General features: G+C 35.8%; 1 pseudogene; it reads right to left on the bottom strand.

Annotated features, from left to right (window-relative positions):
* Positions 1 to 2,334: 2,334 nt before the first annotated feature.
* Positions 2,335 to 14,788, bottom strand: LOC126721995 (exopolygalacturonase-like; annotated as a pseudogene).
* Between the last annotated feature and the right edge of the window lie 949 nt (positions 14,789 to 15,737).

Here is a 15,737-nt window from a genome sequence, read left to right as displayed (position 1 = left end):
CGTTTATTTCCAAAAATAGATTTTTTTTTCTCATTTAAAAGGTTATATTTTCTATTTTAACACTCCGCAAATCAATTTGATGTTTGATTGGGCTCCAAACTGGCCTTGGACCTTAAAGTTTGGGCATCATTAAGAAACGAGGGCTCGAGTCGTAAGGGGTGATAGGCCAAGAATATATTGACCCCTTGTGATATATTAATTGATTAATTAGCCAAGTTTATCAATTAATCAAATTAACATGCAATGTACGTGGCAGCACAAACAAATCACCAATTAAACTAAGAATGCAGCGAAAATTAAATTAAGACAATGATTTGTTTACGAATGGGGAAAACCTACACGACAAAAACCCTACCGGGTGATTTTAAGGTCACCATTCCCGAGAATCCACTATTATCAAAACAAGCAGTTACAAGTAAAGGAATCCCAGAACCTTATACCATCCTACAGTTGAACCCTTACCCCAATACCTAATTGGACTTGTTCTGTAGTGACAATCTCTCCTTTCAATGCACGGCTTCCAGTACATGACTAACCAATAGATGAGCGGATCCCAGTATGCAACTTAATCACTAACTTGAGAAGGATGTTAGCTACAAAGTTCTTCAGTTCATCTAGACGATGAAAATAAAGAAGCTCCTTGGTCACAAAACCTTACGGTGTACAAACATAGCAGATTCTTCAAGAGAGAGAAGAACTAGGGCAAATTTTGTCTCCGGTCACAATTTGCATGAACAAGACTTTGCTCTACGCTTGTTCAACTGTGCCACCTTTAACGGCCCTCAAAATAATCTTTATATATGTTTAGGGTTGTGAGAAAATAAAGCCTAAACATATACTTAGGGATTGGATGAAAATCAGCTCTGAAAAACTGAGTTTCATAAACCTCAATAGCTAGCCATCTATCGAGCTAGCTGTCGAGCCACAGGCTTCAGCAGCTTTTAAACCTTGATAGATGCTAGCTGCTGAGCTAGCTATCTAGTTTTAAAATCCAGCACTTCATTACTTGATTCTTGGACAGACTTGCATGGCTTTAACACTTGAACTTGAAACCTTGTTCCTTGAAGTATTAAACACATCTTAGATCTACCCAATTACAAGTAAAGTGCGTTTTGTCAAAGGATTAGTCAATTATATAAAATAGATACATATGTTCCTAACACTGAATCACATATGTCCTAACAAGGGGTAAAAGATGCGATGTCTACAGTAAGTAGTACTGTTTTTTTGGATATCAAATAATATTATTTAAAACGTAAAGGGTGTACAAGAGATTATATCAATAGGGATACCATTATATTTAAAATATTTTTCCTATTTTTCAATTTTATTTATGTAAACTTTATGTATATGCACAGGCTTAGATTGAATAGTTATGATTAATTCATACTCACTTATCTTTTACCAACTCAAAAAAATAAATAAATAAATGTAAATGTAAATGTAAATATTTGTCATTTTGAATGAAAAATTTTAATTTAGGTTTTTAAAAAAGTAGTAGTTTTATTTTTATAATTTGATAGTTAACATTAGGAGGATTTGAATTGTGATTTTCTTAATAAATGACAGTGTGTTATGTCATTGAGCTACAAAATTATTGATAAAAGACAATTGTTAATGCAAAAAACCATTTAGGTACTTGAAATCATTTAATTTCATTGTTAATCATTTTAGTAAGAAAATTTAAGTTTACTAAAATATTTATGTAATTGGTTTTTATTTCCTACCTTAATTTTTTCCTTGGTGGTATAATCAACTTCAATAATATGTGTCATATTTTTAAAAATAAAAATGATTAAAATTTAGTTGTTATAGAAATCTATAGTAAAAATATACAATATTTAGAGAAACAAATTTGAATATATGGCGTCCGTTTTATGAGTTTTACATCTTACCAACGTTGAAGAGTATGAGAGTAAGTTAATTTGGCATTAAAAACATGCATGCAAATGAATTGAATGTTACCATATCATGAACACAAGCATTTATTTGGTGAAGAATAGAAAAAATTACAAAGAGTTTAATAACAATTTTTGTTTTATTCCGAAATATCCCAGCTACAAAAAACAAAACAAATACTATCTACAATAGCACTCCAGATCATAGTAGCTTTTAGTAAAAGCCTGAACTCAAACAACTCTAAAAATAACTATCCAACATTCCACAATTTCATTTAAATAAAGAAAAAGGGAATATGATAGACTGAAGTAAATAAAATTCTACTTAATATAGATCTCCTATAACCTATTTACAAATAGTATTTCCTTATTCCGCATTAGTTACAATAGCTTGGGAGACATTTTATTATTGTTTGGTGGTACAAGCAGGAGGATTCTACTTGCCTGAAACAGCGGGCTTGACATTAACACAAGTGGAAGTAGCAAATCCTCTAGCACCTTTGTATACGAGATCAATGTTAGCAACCACCACTTGTTGGCATGGTACACCGTTACTGCAAATAAGTTTCACAGCTTCCTTTGTTGAAGAAGTACCTCTAATGTTCTTGAAGCTAACATTGCTGATCTTAACTTTCGAGGGAGACTAAAAGCGAAACAAACAAACAAAAACCCACCCAAGAATTTGATATTAGTATCTATAACTTGTTTTTCTTTTTTTAACTTTTAACATCAAAATGAGTGTATATAATTGTGATGTTTTTAATAACCTTGTTTGAGCATTGACTATTTGGGCAGTAGCCTTGATCAATGAGGATAGGATTGACAACATTGTTCATGGTAATATTTTGGAAATGTATATCAGAAGCAATTCCAGGAGGGGAAGCAGGCCATGTTTTGATTCTAACACCATTCATTGTACTGCTAAGGTGCCACCAATTACTCTAATTCCTGAAACTGGTTGTTCATTTTGGTACCTTCCAAGACTTCCAAAGCTGATACCATGGCCAGGTCCACAAGTTACTTGGTTAACAGTAACATCTTGGGTTCCATCACCAATGGAGATGCAATCATCACCTGTTCCAATATTGGCATTGGTGATGGTGATGCTAGATGAACGTCCGATGTGGATTCCATCGGTGTTAGGGCTATTTCTGGGTGCAGTTATGGTAACATGTTGGATTTGCAAGCTCTTGCATCCGAAAACGCTTATGTGGAAAAATTTCCTGTCCTTTGATTGAATGTCTTGGACTATTGAATTTGTGACAAAATCGAACCTTATATTCTGTTCATGTTTACAAGTTAGATAAATCAAAACAACAAATATGAGGGCCATAATTTCATTTAAATATATTACAGCAAAATGCTAACGCTTCTTTAAATTACTATTTAAAAAAAATTACAAATATACATATATGTATATATATATATATATATCAATGAATGTTGTTGGTACTTCATCAACAATATTATATAAAATATTCTTTCTAGACCAAACAATTTGTCACAATTTAATGTTATATGTGAGTATGATTGGTGGACCATCACTTTCACCTTTAACCACCACTTTTTCTCCATTACACACAGTTGCACAAGTTAGGGTCATGGCACAAAAGTTGTGTCCATATTCCGTATAAGGACTTTCTTATATATAAATTTTGAATTTTCTTTTTTGGTGAGTTATGACACCTCATTATATAAAGCTTACATCAAATTGTTAATAATATGATAATATCCTTAACATCATTAAACGAATAAGTGGTTGAATTAGTATTTCGTGATGGATAAAGTTCTTAAAGTTGTAGTGTCTATATATATCTACATAAAAATAATGGAAATTTAAATGCTAATTATTAAGATTGAAATCTTACTGCAGGAAGTATTTTGCAATTGTACTCTTGGTTACAATTATTTTTTTGCCACGCCATTTGTCCTTTGCCATCAAAAACTCCACCACCTGACACGGTGAGACTATTGATATGTTGAAAAGAAACCCAAAAGTCTTTACCCTTGAAGGAGGCAACGTCTGATGGGGCCTCTAGGGTGCCATGAAGGTTAAACTCAATAGCACCTTTGCATGGACCTAACAAAGTCACTAAACCTAGTTTGTATGTCCCTACTGAAATCACAACTTTACTTCCTGCTACTGCGCACGCAGCTGTCCAAGCTTTTGTCAAAGCCTAATAAACACATTATGAAAAATCAAAATCAGTATATTACAATCATTTTTCATGTTAATGTTTTATCATCTGGTCAAGACACTAAATAGTTTTTAGTGTAAGCAGATATTGAGCCCAAGTTCTTCTTTTTGACATTAAAAGACTTTACTAGTTAAGTTAACTAGAACCCACTTTTCATGTTAATTAGGTATAGTTAATTGTGCTACACATATTTATACCTAGGTGATATTGGCATTAGGTTGTCCTCCATATGATTTAACGTCAAAGACTTGCATGGCATTGGTGGATGCCAACAAAAATAGCAAGCAAATTGTTACAATGCTCAAATTATCTCCCGTTTTATTGTTCTCTATTTCTTTGCTATTAACAATTTGTTGTATGGTATGATGGTTTCCATATTTGGTTTAAAGTTATTTATACTGTAGTACCTGAGCTAATCACCATTAAAGCCATCTAGCTGATATTAACTAATTTTATGCATGGTTGCAAAGAACTCTCCTATTTACACTTCAACTTCTATACTATTATTAGCTTTCGTGCTTCCTCCTTCACTAATTAATTAATATTTTATCGTTATAATCAAACCGTTGATGACCAGTTAAGATTTAATCAATTTCATTGACCATGGAAGTATAAATTTTTAACAAAAATTATGCTAATAACTCTAAAGGATTATAACATGTCTTTTTTTTTGGTCCATTATTCTATAAGATAAGATTATTACTACTATATATCACCCTAACTTCTTAGCCTTAAATGGCAAGCTCTTAGCTACCTGAAATTTGTTCATTTTCCCCTTGATGCAAATTGAATACTTGTCGTTAAAGTGGGGGGGGGGGGGGGGTGGAGTCTAGAAAAATAACCACCTCTGAAAACTATCCAAATTTAGTATAGGCAGCATGCCCATTTACACTGTAAAATAGGAAATAAAGAAAATACTATATAGGAGATGCTGAGCTCACCTTTTCAATTATTATATTTATCATTATTACTATAATTAGTTTACAGATCTTTGTCAATTATTATATACTAGCTGGTAACCTATGCAATGCACAAAAAGTTAAACATAATCTTTTTTGTCTAAATAAGAAATTTGATAATTATGATAACCAAACAAATATTTATTATAATCGTAATGCCAAGAATATTGTAGTTTTGTCACCTTTTGAGTATTTTTTAAAAAATATTTAGGGTTTAAATTCTCTCTTCTCTATTGCAACTATCGAATTATAAACAAAAGAAATCAACAGATACTTTCAATGGTCTTTCTTAGAATTTAGAAGTTTGAAATTGGAAACCTTTTTTTGGTTCTTAAAGTAGAGACTAAGAGACTAATGGGTTGTTTGGATTGGCAATTCTCATCACTCAATTCTCAGTTTCCATAACTCAATTCTCAAAAATGGTGGGACCCATCTCAATTCTCAAAAAAAAGTTTGTTTGGCAAGCCATAACTCAGTTTCCAATTTTTTGTTTCCATCACTTAATTCTCTGATTTTTGAGTTATGAGTAATGGAAACTGAAAACACCTTTTGGCTGTTTTCAGTTTCCATAACTCATAACTCAATGGCATTTTTGTAATTAAACACATATGAGGGACCCACTCAGCCGCACCTTTTGACCAACTGACTTTTTTTTTTCTTCTTCTTCTTTCTCACTGGTTCGGTCTTCACTGGGTTTTTTTTTTCTTCTTCTTCTTCTTCTTTCACTGGTTCGGTCTTCACTGGGTTTCTTTTTTTCTTTTTCTTTTTTCCTTTCTTTTCACTGGGTTCGGTCTTCTTCACTGGGTTTTTTTTTTTTTTCCTTTCTTCTTCTCTGGGTTCGGTCTTCTTCACTGGGTTTCTTTTTTTTTTTTTTTTCCCTTTCTTCTTCACTGGGTTTTTTTTTTTTTTTTCTCATTGAGTTCAGGTTTCTGGGTACTGAAAAAAAAATAAAAAATAAAAAAAAAAGCTGCACCGTGACAGGCGTAGGCCCCCCAAATAGTGTGAAAAATAGTGAGTGATGGAAACTGAGTGATAAAGGCAAACGGATGTGAAAAATTGAGTGATAAGTGATGAGTGATGAGTTATGAGTGATGAGTGATGGAAATTGAGTGACGGAAATTGAGTGATCAAATTTTGTTGGCCAAACAGGCTCTAAGATTGTCTTTTCTCAAAAAAAAAAAAAAAAAAAAAGAGTCTAAGATTGTCTATCTATGGGTTTTTAGTATGTAGAATACAAAAGTTTTGCCAACTTACCCTCCTTAATTCTCCAACCATGAAAAAATCTGGCATTTACTTATTACACACAATACTTGATGAAACGTAGCAACTATTTCACCATTATTTTGTTGACATATCATTGCGCCTTGTTATTCACAAAAAAGAAGAAAAAATTAATTGTTAATTGTTTTTGGCTTTTCTAAAGGGAGCTCATTTTATTTGTTTGGCTAGTACAAATTATCACGTTGTATAATGAGTTTTGTTTAGTTGAGACTGTTAGGTGATTTATAAAAGCACCGACAATTGGGATGTCAAAAAACATATTTTACCTTCTCAAACACTATTTTATCTATTTTACAACTTACCTTGTATTTTAATTTCTATTTTTACATATATTCCAATAAAAAAATATAAATTACACAATTAAATAATATTATATAATAAAAAAAAATCTATTTTTCTCTCCTCTCCCATCCCTCTATTCTACCCCATAACTCTTTCCCACTGCTACCCACCAACATCACCCACAACCCATAAAAATAAATAAAAATGAACCATCACTACAAACCCAACAAAACACCAAGACCCACCACCATTCACAAATCACACAGCAAACCACTAAGAACCAGCCAAAAAGCCTATACCAGAACCAGCGAACCACCACCACAGCATCGCCAAACATCACAACAAACCACCAAACCCACAAAACCAACCAAAACTTGCCAATCCAAACCATGATCAACCACCGCTGTGTATCACAAGAAACCACCACACACAGAAAATCAACCAACAAAATCAACCAAAACCCGCCACCGGCACCGCCATCATAGCTTCAGAAATCAATCTTGATGTAAATCCATTAAACCCACCCACCAAACGTCAATCCAAATCCAAGAGAGATCAGAAGCGGAGGAGAAGCCGAACCCACCCCCACCACCATGAACCTGCAAAGCAAAACCCATCAAACCCATGCCCACCCAAGGCCAATCAAACCCACGCCCATCAACCCATTAAACCCACCCACCATCACCAAAACTCTCCTTCACAACAAACCCACCCATCATAGAAACCACCACAATCGGCACCTCCACCACCACCACCATGACCCATTAAACCCACCCACCATTGGTACCACCACACTCTCCACACCGATCTCCACAAACCCACACTCTCCACGCTGATCCCCACTGCTCCACGCCCTCCATGCTGATTTGAGAGAGATGGACCGAGACAGAGAAAAGAGGGAGAACAAAGAAGAGAGAGAGAGAGAGAGAGAGGGAGGCTGAGATATGAGAGAAGAGAGTCAGGGGAAAGAGAAGTGGTTCCGGAGAGTAATAAAATAATTTAAATAAAGTTTGCAACCAACTACAGTGAGGTTGCAAATGTACCAACTTACTGTAGCTGTGTTGCAAATTTTTTTAGATATAACAACCCGGCTGGAGCATGTTTTTATGGGTTTGATGGCTAAAATAGCAACTGGTGGGTTTTTACACCCCTAATACTAGTGCTCTGAGGTTATTTGATTGTAGAAACCTGACGAGGATCTTCTTTAATTGCACGATGTCACATGCTTATAGGAAAACTAGATGTATTGACGATCTGGCTGAAATAAGAGTTGTACAATGAACTAACCTCCTTATTTTGAATGACTCAATGCCTATGATGGAAATTTTGCTTGCTTTTGATAAAGTCGAGTTTTTTTTTTCTTTTTTGGTAATAAACTGGTTGTTTCTAATTAATATTATGACTATGTTTAACCAAAAAAAAAAGTTCCAATAGTGTCTTTTTATTAATCAAGTTTTATTATTCTACACTTTAAATATTATTTCATTCTAATTATTATTATAATTTTATAGTATAGACTATAGATAGTGTTTCTTTTATTATTTGCCATACAAATGTTTGCTATAAAATATGTATATGAATATGAAAAACTTAAAAAGAAAAAAAGATTAGAAGAATTAGTTGAAAATAAAAAAAAATAAAAAAAAAATAAAAAAAGGATCTCTTTATAAATTTGTTACTAGCAATAACCAATATATAACAGAAAATTTAGGTGAAAATCTGATAATGATAAATAAAATAAAATATTAATAGAAATGAGTTGGAAGATAACAACAGAAATAATTATAAAGTTAAAATTCATAAAATCTTATATGGATATGTTATAAGAAAGATAAAGCAGATTACCTAAATTATTAATTGAAAAAGAGATGTTAGAGGAATTTGAATATAAAAACTTAATTAATAATTTTGCATCTCAAAAACAAGAAAAATAGATTAAAAAATTTTATATATATTGTAAGGACTCAGTTAGTAACGACCACAAAATGATATTGGGTTCGCACACAAAAAGGCCCAAACAATATAATTTGTAGAGCGTGGGTGTTCAAGAACCAAATTAACCTCTCTAGAAGTAAAAAGATTCAACCTCACGTTTATAGATGGATCAGAGCTGATATAACAATCGGTTTTTCTTTGAAATAGATACAATTCTTTTGTTTTTTTCAAGTTTTCTTCCTGAGTCTTCTCTTTGTTATTTTCTATGTTCCGATCCCCCCCCCCTTTGGGCGCATGTTCTTCTTTCATATTATATACCACCCTCTGTATTCCATCTTCACCACACACGTGTAGGTTGGGTTCAGGGGATCTCTTTCTATCCTATCTAACACCTTCTGGAACCTCCTTCCAGCAGCTGTAAGGCTGCTTCATCACTGTTTAGGCATCACTTCCACATTAATGTGGCCAGAGAGTTGGTTGAGAAGCAATTAATGCGGAGGCAGCTGTTACCATAGATATTTGTTTGCCTCCGCTCTCTCTCACCTTTAGTCCCTTATCCCACCTTAAGTGGTGACATAGCTCCAAGGTATGTTCGTAGCCAGATGGCGTCCTGATCGTCCTCGGACTCACGTTACCGAGAAGGGTTTTGTCCTCGGACGAATACTGAACTCTCCTTTCGTGATACTCACTCTTCCCCTCATTTGGTTAACCCTCCAATCTGATATGGGCCTCCTCGGGCAGGTTTGCCTCTTTAGATGGGCCACAGGCCCAATTAACTCGACTTTAATAACTTTAGTGACTGACCAGCCCTCACATATATATATATATATATAAAGTTAATAATATTTAATAAAAATCTAAATAATAGAATTTGCTCCTCTATCATTATTGCCTTTTACCCTAAGATATCTCAAGCTAGCCATTCAATTATATTATCTAGTTCTCCCATAGAGGAAAACTTGAGGTTCCTATTAATAGTAAGAGGAAAAAGAAATAAAGGCGGAAATACCATTTTGGTCCCTACATTTTGACCATATTCCCATTTTGATACCTACTTTTTAATTTTGCCACATTTAGTCTATAAAATCAAAAAACGATCTCGTTTTTATCCCTACTATTACCACACTAATGGAAATTGTCTAAGTGATAGATAGAGTGCACTATTGGCATAGTAAATGCTAACATGGCCATTAAAATAAATATTTTAAAATTTTTATTTAAACATCCATGTTGGCATATAATTTAAATTTTTAATTTCTCAATTCAACCAAAAAAAAACACAAAATTCAAAACTAAAAACACATTAATTCAGACTTGAGTTCCACCTTATCAAGAGAACACAAGAACACAAACTCTTTATCAAGAACTCATAAGAACACAAACCCAAAAAATTTATTAATACCCATTTTCATGACACATTTTCTACAAGCTCGACTCAATCGAGCCCGACCTTATTATGAGTTCAATTAATGTATTATATCATATTATATTTTTATTCTTTTAAGCATGACCCAAGCCCATGTGACATATGGGGGAAATTGAGAAAGTGTGGTTTGGAGGGTATGGGTTGGTTTCTTTTGAACCTTTTACATGAGCCAACCCATGCATGCTACGAAGTAGGCAAGGGACACTAGTAACACCTCAGGTTCATGAAAGAGGTCTTCAATCTAAAATTTCCACCTCAAAAGAGCTTTCATGCTCTAGCTGACAGCGGCCTAAAATTTCTACTCAAACCCATTTTTGCCTTTAAACATAGTTGGTTCCCATTGGCCAGCTCCAACTGCTAGCTCTCACTTAGATGAGCCTCCCAATGATCTGAAACAACTGAAAAGGGGGAGCCAATAAGGGTTTAGTCAAGAATTTCCTTTAATAATGATAAAAGTAAGCCTTCTTTTTATCTAAACAAAAGCAAACCTGAAAATTACTACTTGCTTAACACCTTAGGGTAGCCTTTTCTATTAACCAAAAGTCAGTCATTAGTAGCACCCCAAACTCAATAAAAAAAAACTCTCCCTTTAGCTTAAAAACCAACGAACTACATTCTACCCTTAGAGCTAAAACTTCAGAGTAAAAGCCCATTCAACTGGCTAATATTCTCACGATTCTAAAATTTGGGGGTGGAAATATGGATACAGAGAAACCTCCCCTCTCTTCCTCACAACCTCTCTCAATTTTCTCTTCTCACTAACTGTGGGTCGAAGTTTCAGACTTGTTGTGTTTCTAAACATTTTTCAGCATTTTTGTAATTGGCATTTTGATTTCTCTCTTGTTAAGGCTCCATTATCCTTTATTTACTCAATATTGTAAGTTTAGGCTTGATTCACCACAAATAAACACTTCTAAAGAACCCAATGGGAGATTTGGGCTAATCTTGCATTTTTGGCCCTTGTCGCAAAATGTCCCCGACATTTTTGGCGACTCTGCTAGGGAGTCAAGCAGCTGAAAGAAGAGAAATGGTGCCTCCAAAGATGCAACCAGCAAAGAGATGGTGTTTCTCACCTCAACTTGTTGTTCCCAAGAGAAACAGTATGACACTTTGCTGCATAAGAAGAGCATTGTGAAGTTAAGCTGAAAAAATGTCTATCCTTAGCTCATAGAGCTGCTGGAGATGCTCCCAAATGTGCGACAAAATCACTCCAACCTCTAGAAGCCATCCAAGAAGTGAAGGATTTTAAGGATTGAGAAAGAATCAACTTTCTTATTTAAGGGAAAAATTTTCTTATATTCTCTTTTAGCTATTATACTTATGGGTGAATCATACTATATCTCTTGCTTTACATTATATTTGTGAAATTTTTTGTTATAGCTTGAAAATGCAAAAATGGTGGGTCGTAAGTCTAACCGCGAAAGGAATGACGGCTTCGGCCAATAATCAACAAAGCAAAGCTCTAAACATCAATTTCAACCCAAGAACCCCCAACAACTATGCTAAAAGCTCATTGTCGACATCTCCTCAGCATATGTCTCCTTTATTGTTGTCAAGATTTGCACTGAGCATATAGGGGCAATTGCAGGTGATTGACTCGTTTTGGGATGAGTATAGTTGACACTATGTGTAACCCTTTGCAGCTAAATATTTTTCGCATCACCGCTAAATAAAGTCTTGACCAAATTTCTAAAGGCCATAGCTAAGCCCACTGCAAGTCACTAGATATTCCACACACCAAGTCTTCAAGTAGCGACATTTCATAAACCAAGTCTTGAAGTCATAGGAGCGATATACTATTGTCAAAGCACGCTTAAGCTAAGACTCTCAAGCTTTCTCTTTACTAATTCATCTTTTTTATATATCGCTTAAACCATTTCAATCCTTCAAATTTTTAATCAAAATATTTTCTATAAGTCGTTTGTGCTAATGCTTAGACATGACTATCGTTTACTAATATAAATGATAATTACACTAGGGGACAAAACAGAAACCTTCTCAGTGCATCCGACAAAGAAGGAAAGTCAGACTCAATTCCCCCTCACCCAAGCCGTGACACACTCATGCACTCTAAGCCAGGACAAGCTCACGCATCCCAAATCATGGTCAATTCGCACATGCCAAGCCATGGCATGGTCAATTCGCACATGACAAGCGCATGCATTCCAAGCCATTCCAATGCCTTAATCATTCTTGAATTCAAGATTATGCTTAAAGAGGGAAGCGTCAATGTCGCCATCCTCAAGAAAATTTCTCTTAGCACGCACCTTTGAAGAATGCTTAGCTAGAGCTCGCTCTAAACATTGATGTCAAATAGCCAAAAATCACACGCTAGATGCTAAAAATCCATCCCAAATATTTTAGAGTGGAATCTTGGAATAAGCGTCATAGAGGCTAAAGATAGGAATTGTTGTGCTAGGGATGCAACAACCATAGATGTCTCAAATGCTAAGCCTATCATTGTCCCAAAGTTAGAAGCCAAGCAAGTAAAGTATGAAGCCGCTGTCTACGGTCACATGTATCTTTGACAAAGAGGCTAATCGAAATGTGGGAGAAAATCTGTTGTGCTGGGAATGAAACAATCTTATATCGACATCTCTGATGCTTAGCCTATCATCATACCAAAATTAGAAGCCAAGTTAGCAAAGTATGGAGTTGCTGTTTGTGGCATAACATATCTTCGACAAAGAGGAATCATGTTCTACCCTCTATATAGCAAAGGGGATAACCCCCATTTTCAAGAATTATCTTTGAGTAATATTGAGAATACTAAGGAATGAAGAAATCCCACTAACAACTCTTGGCGATGGGATACCATTGGTTTAACACAACCAAATTCGCTAAAAGTCGCTGCACCTCCAAGCACACTCCAACCTTGTACACATACACCTTATAAGCCTTCAAGATGTGAGGGCCCCATAGCCCTTTATAATACTTGGGGGCTTGATCTCATTGGACCTATCCATCCACCCTTAAATTTGTACATTTAGGTTTTTGCCACCACTAAGTGGGTGGAAGCAATTCCACTTAAGAAAGCAATGGGAATGGTTGTGGTCAAATTCATCAAGAAGCATATCATTTGTTGCATTGACATCTTGTTCATAAACGACAACAATACATCTCATTTATACCAATTTTTAGAGGCAAGCCCTATGAAACATTAGGCAGCTGACGAATTATCATATTATCTAAGCATAGTAAGACCCCTACATGCAAAGGTGCAATGCATTCAATAAGTTAGGGAAAGCCAATGCTTTCTCCTAATAAAAAACCTTGCGAAGTGGCAAGAAAGCCAACAAATTACTCTTATGGCAAAGCCTTTACATGCAAGGGTGAAAATTCTCTCAATAAGGTAAGGAAAGCCAATCACATACTTTCTCAATGGTAAGCCCTTCCAAAATGGTTAGGAAGCCAGTAAGATGTTTCATTATGGTGATACCCCTACTTGCGAAGGCACAACTAGCCCTCAACAAGGTAGGAAAGCCAATACATCCTCAAAGGTAAGCCCTACCGAATGATTAGGAAGCCAACAAGAAGTCATTATTCATACATGGCAAGACCCAAACTTGAGAGGGTGCAACGCCCTCAACAAGGTAGGGAAAGCCAAAATTTTCATGTAGTTCAAGCATCATGATTCACTACATGCAAAGACATAACCATCCCTCAAGAATATGGGAAAGTCAACACAACAAATCACTACCTCATTGCCATATGGTAATTCGCTATACGCAAGGATAAAACTCCTCAAGAAAATAGCAAACTTGTCATTCTATAAGTTGCTATAGGCAAGAGTGTGATATCTTCACAAAATGACAACAATACAAGCTTTATTCAAGCCGCTATCAGCGAGAACGCAATCAACCTCTTTGAAATGGTGACAAACAAGTGCACCATGACCTGCAATGCATGAAAACACAGCCCATATATAAGGGCTTCTTGAAACTAACGAAGTAACAATCGCAATAGTGTGCTTTCTGTGAAAGCAAATATGCCCGTTGTGAGAGTGCCTTTTTTTGTGACACTCAGGCCCAAGGATCCCGGGCCTAAATAAGAGGTTTAGTGAACCGGGCCTTGACTCACCGCAGCTAACAAGCTGTTTAAGAATCAAGTGATGCACAGGGGATGCTTCCTACAATACAAATAAAATGACAAGTAAGGATATTCGTATGGAAAGGCATGCCAAAACAACAAGATAAATTCAACAGGATCAATAAAGAGGTTCAAAATAATGTTAAGGGGATCCTGGGATTAATGAGACATATTTCATTAATATGTTCTTTGTTAAGTTATAGAAAGCTCACTAGGACGTGATACAAGGTTCAATCAAGCTCAAAAATTATAGTCTTGAATGGCTATTTCAACCTTCAAAACTCGCAAAGTTTGATTCTCTTTGAATCCGAGTATGTGCAATAGTGGCTTTTACAGGATACCGGGAAGCAATATTCATTTTTCCCTTAGTGTTTTCTTTCTCTTCATCACAACTTTACTGATAGTTCTTTTCTCTAGAAAATCTCTTCCTTTTCTCTCTTTTTCGCTGCCCCTTTCTTCACAACCTACCCCTCCCTTTTATAGTGAAGTTCTGGTCTTCCCAGGGAACCATTGGTTCCCCTGTTTTGCCTTCTTGTGAATAGAGCCTGTTCCGTGCCTATCACTCAGTAAGTCCCATTTCTCGTTTTTCTCATTCTTTCCTTCTTTCAGCTTTGATTCTTTTGAAAGTCCCTGGTTGGCCACCTTCTTTGGGATGTGCTGAGGTATGCCCTTCTCGGCATCACCGTTTGGCAATTCCACTTTTCTCCTTTTTTTTCCCATCTGGGTGGAATCCTGTTCTGCCAACTTGAAAGCCGCTTGTTACCATTCTGTTTTTTGTGTTTCTCTGTTCTGGTTCCTCGAGACTCTGTCTGCTTGTGCCATGAGAGGTCGTTGGGTTTTTGGCGCTTGTGTTCTTTTGCTTTGTTTCTTATTTTCTTTTTCTATCCTTTTCTTTCGAGCTGTCCTAGTCTTTCTTTTAACTGTGTGCCTAGAAGGATCCGCGCCTCTTGATGGTTGCTGAGGATCCTGACTACTTATCCTCTTGCCGTGGGTTTCTTTTTCTTTTCGATGCTTCTTCGTCTGGGCTTCAAGCCTCCTGGGCCTCTTTATTCCTTTGTGGTCCGCTTGCAACTGCTTCTTTGGACTTAGCTTGTTCTTTTCCTTTTGGGCCTGGCTCACTCTTTTTGGGCTTCCCTTACTATGATCCTTTTTAGACCTCAACATTTAGCCCCTCGAGCTCGTGGGTAGCCTGAAGCCCACGCGTGAGTAATTCAGGTTTTCTAGGATTTTCGTAGGATCCCCCCTTTTTTTTTTCTTAACTTCTCCTGGGTTCCCTTCTTTCTTACTTAGGATCCCGAAGCCTCTTTCTGCTGCTTTTGGTCACCTTAGTTCTTTTTTTTGTGTTGCGTTCCCTTATTTTGCAGTTTCCTCTTTGCACAGGACGTGGCAGTTGAGTATTTAAGGTAAAATTCCTCTACCCACTTTTCTCGTTTCCCGTTACTTTTCATTAATAACCGCTGATTAATCCCTTCTTCAAAATTAAATTTTTTGCAACTGGCGCGTCTTTTCATATACTGTCTTCTCCAACTGCTCTTTTGCGCCTTTATTGTAGCCGTTTCACCTTATCACTTTGCTTCTCTGAGTCTTTCATTCTTGGGTCTCTCTTTCTTTTTGTTTTCTTCTCTGTTATTCTGGTCTTCCCCCTTTTCGCACTTTCAATTTCTTCTCT

Source organism: Quercus robur, chromosome 4 (genome assembly GCF_932294415.1).
Source record: "Quercus robur chromosome 4, dhQueRobu3.1, whole genome shotgun sequence".
NCBI classification, from domain to species: Eukaryota; Viridiplantae; Streptophyta; class Magnoliopsida; order Fagales; family Fagaceae; genus Quercus; species Quercus robur.
The sequence above is the reverse complement of the archived record's forward strand: the minus strand, read 5'-3'. Positions and strand labels throughout refer to the sequence as shown.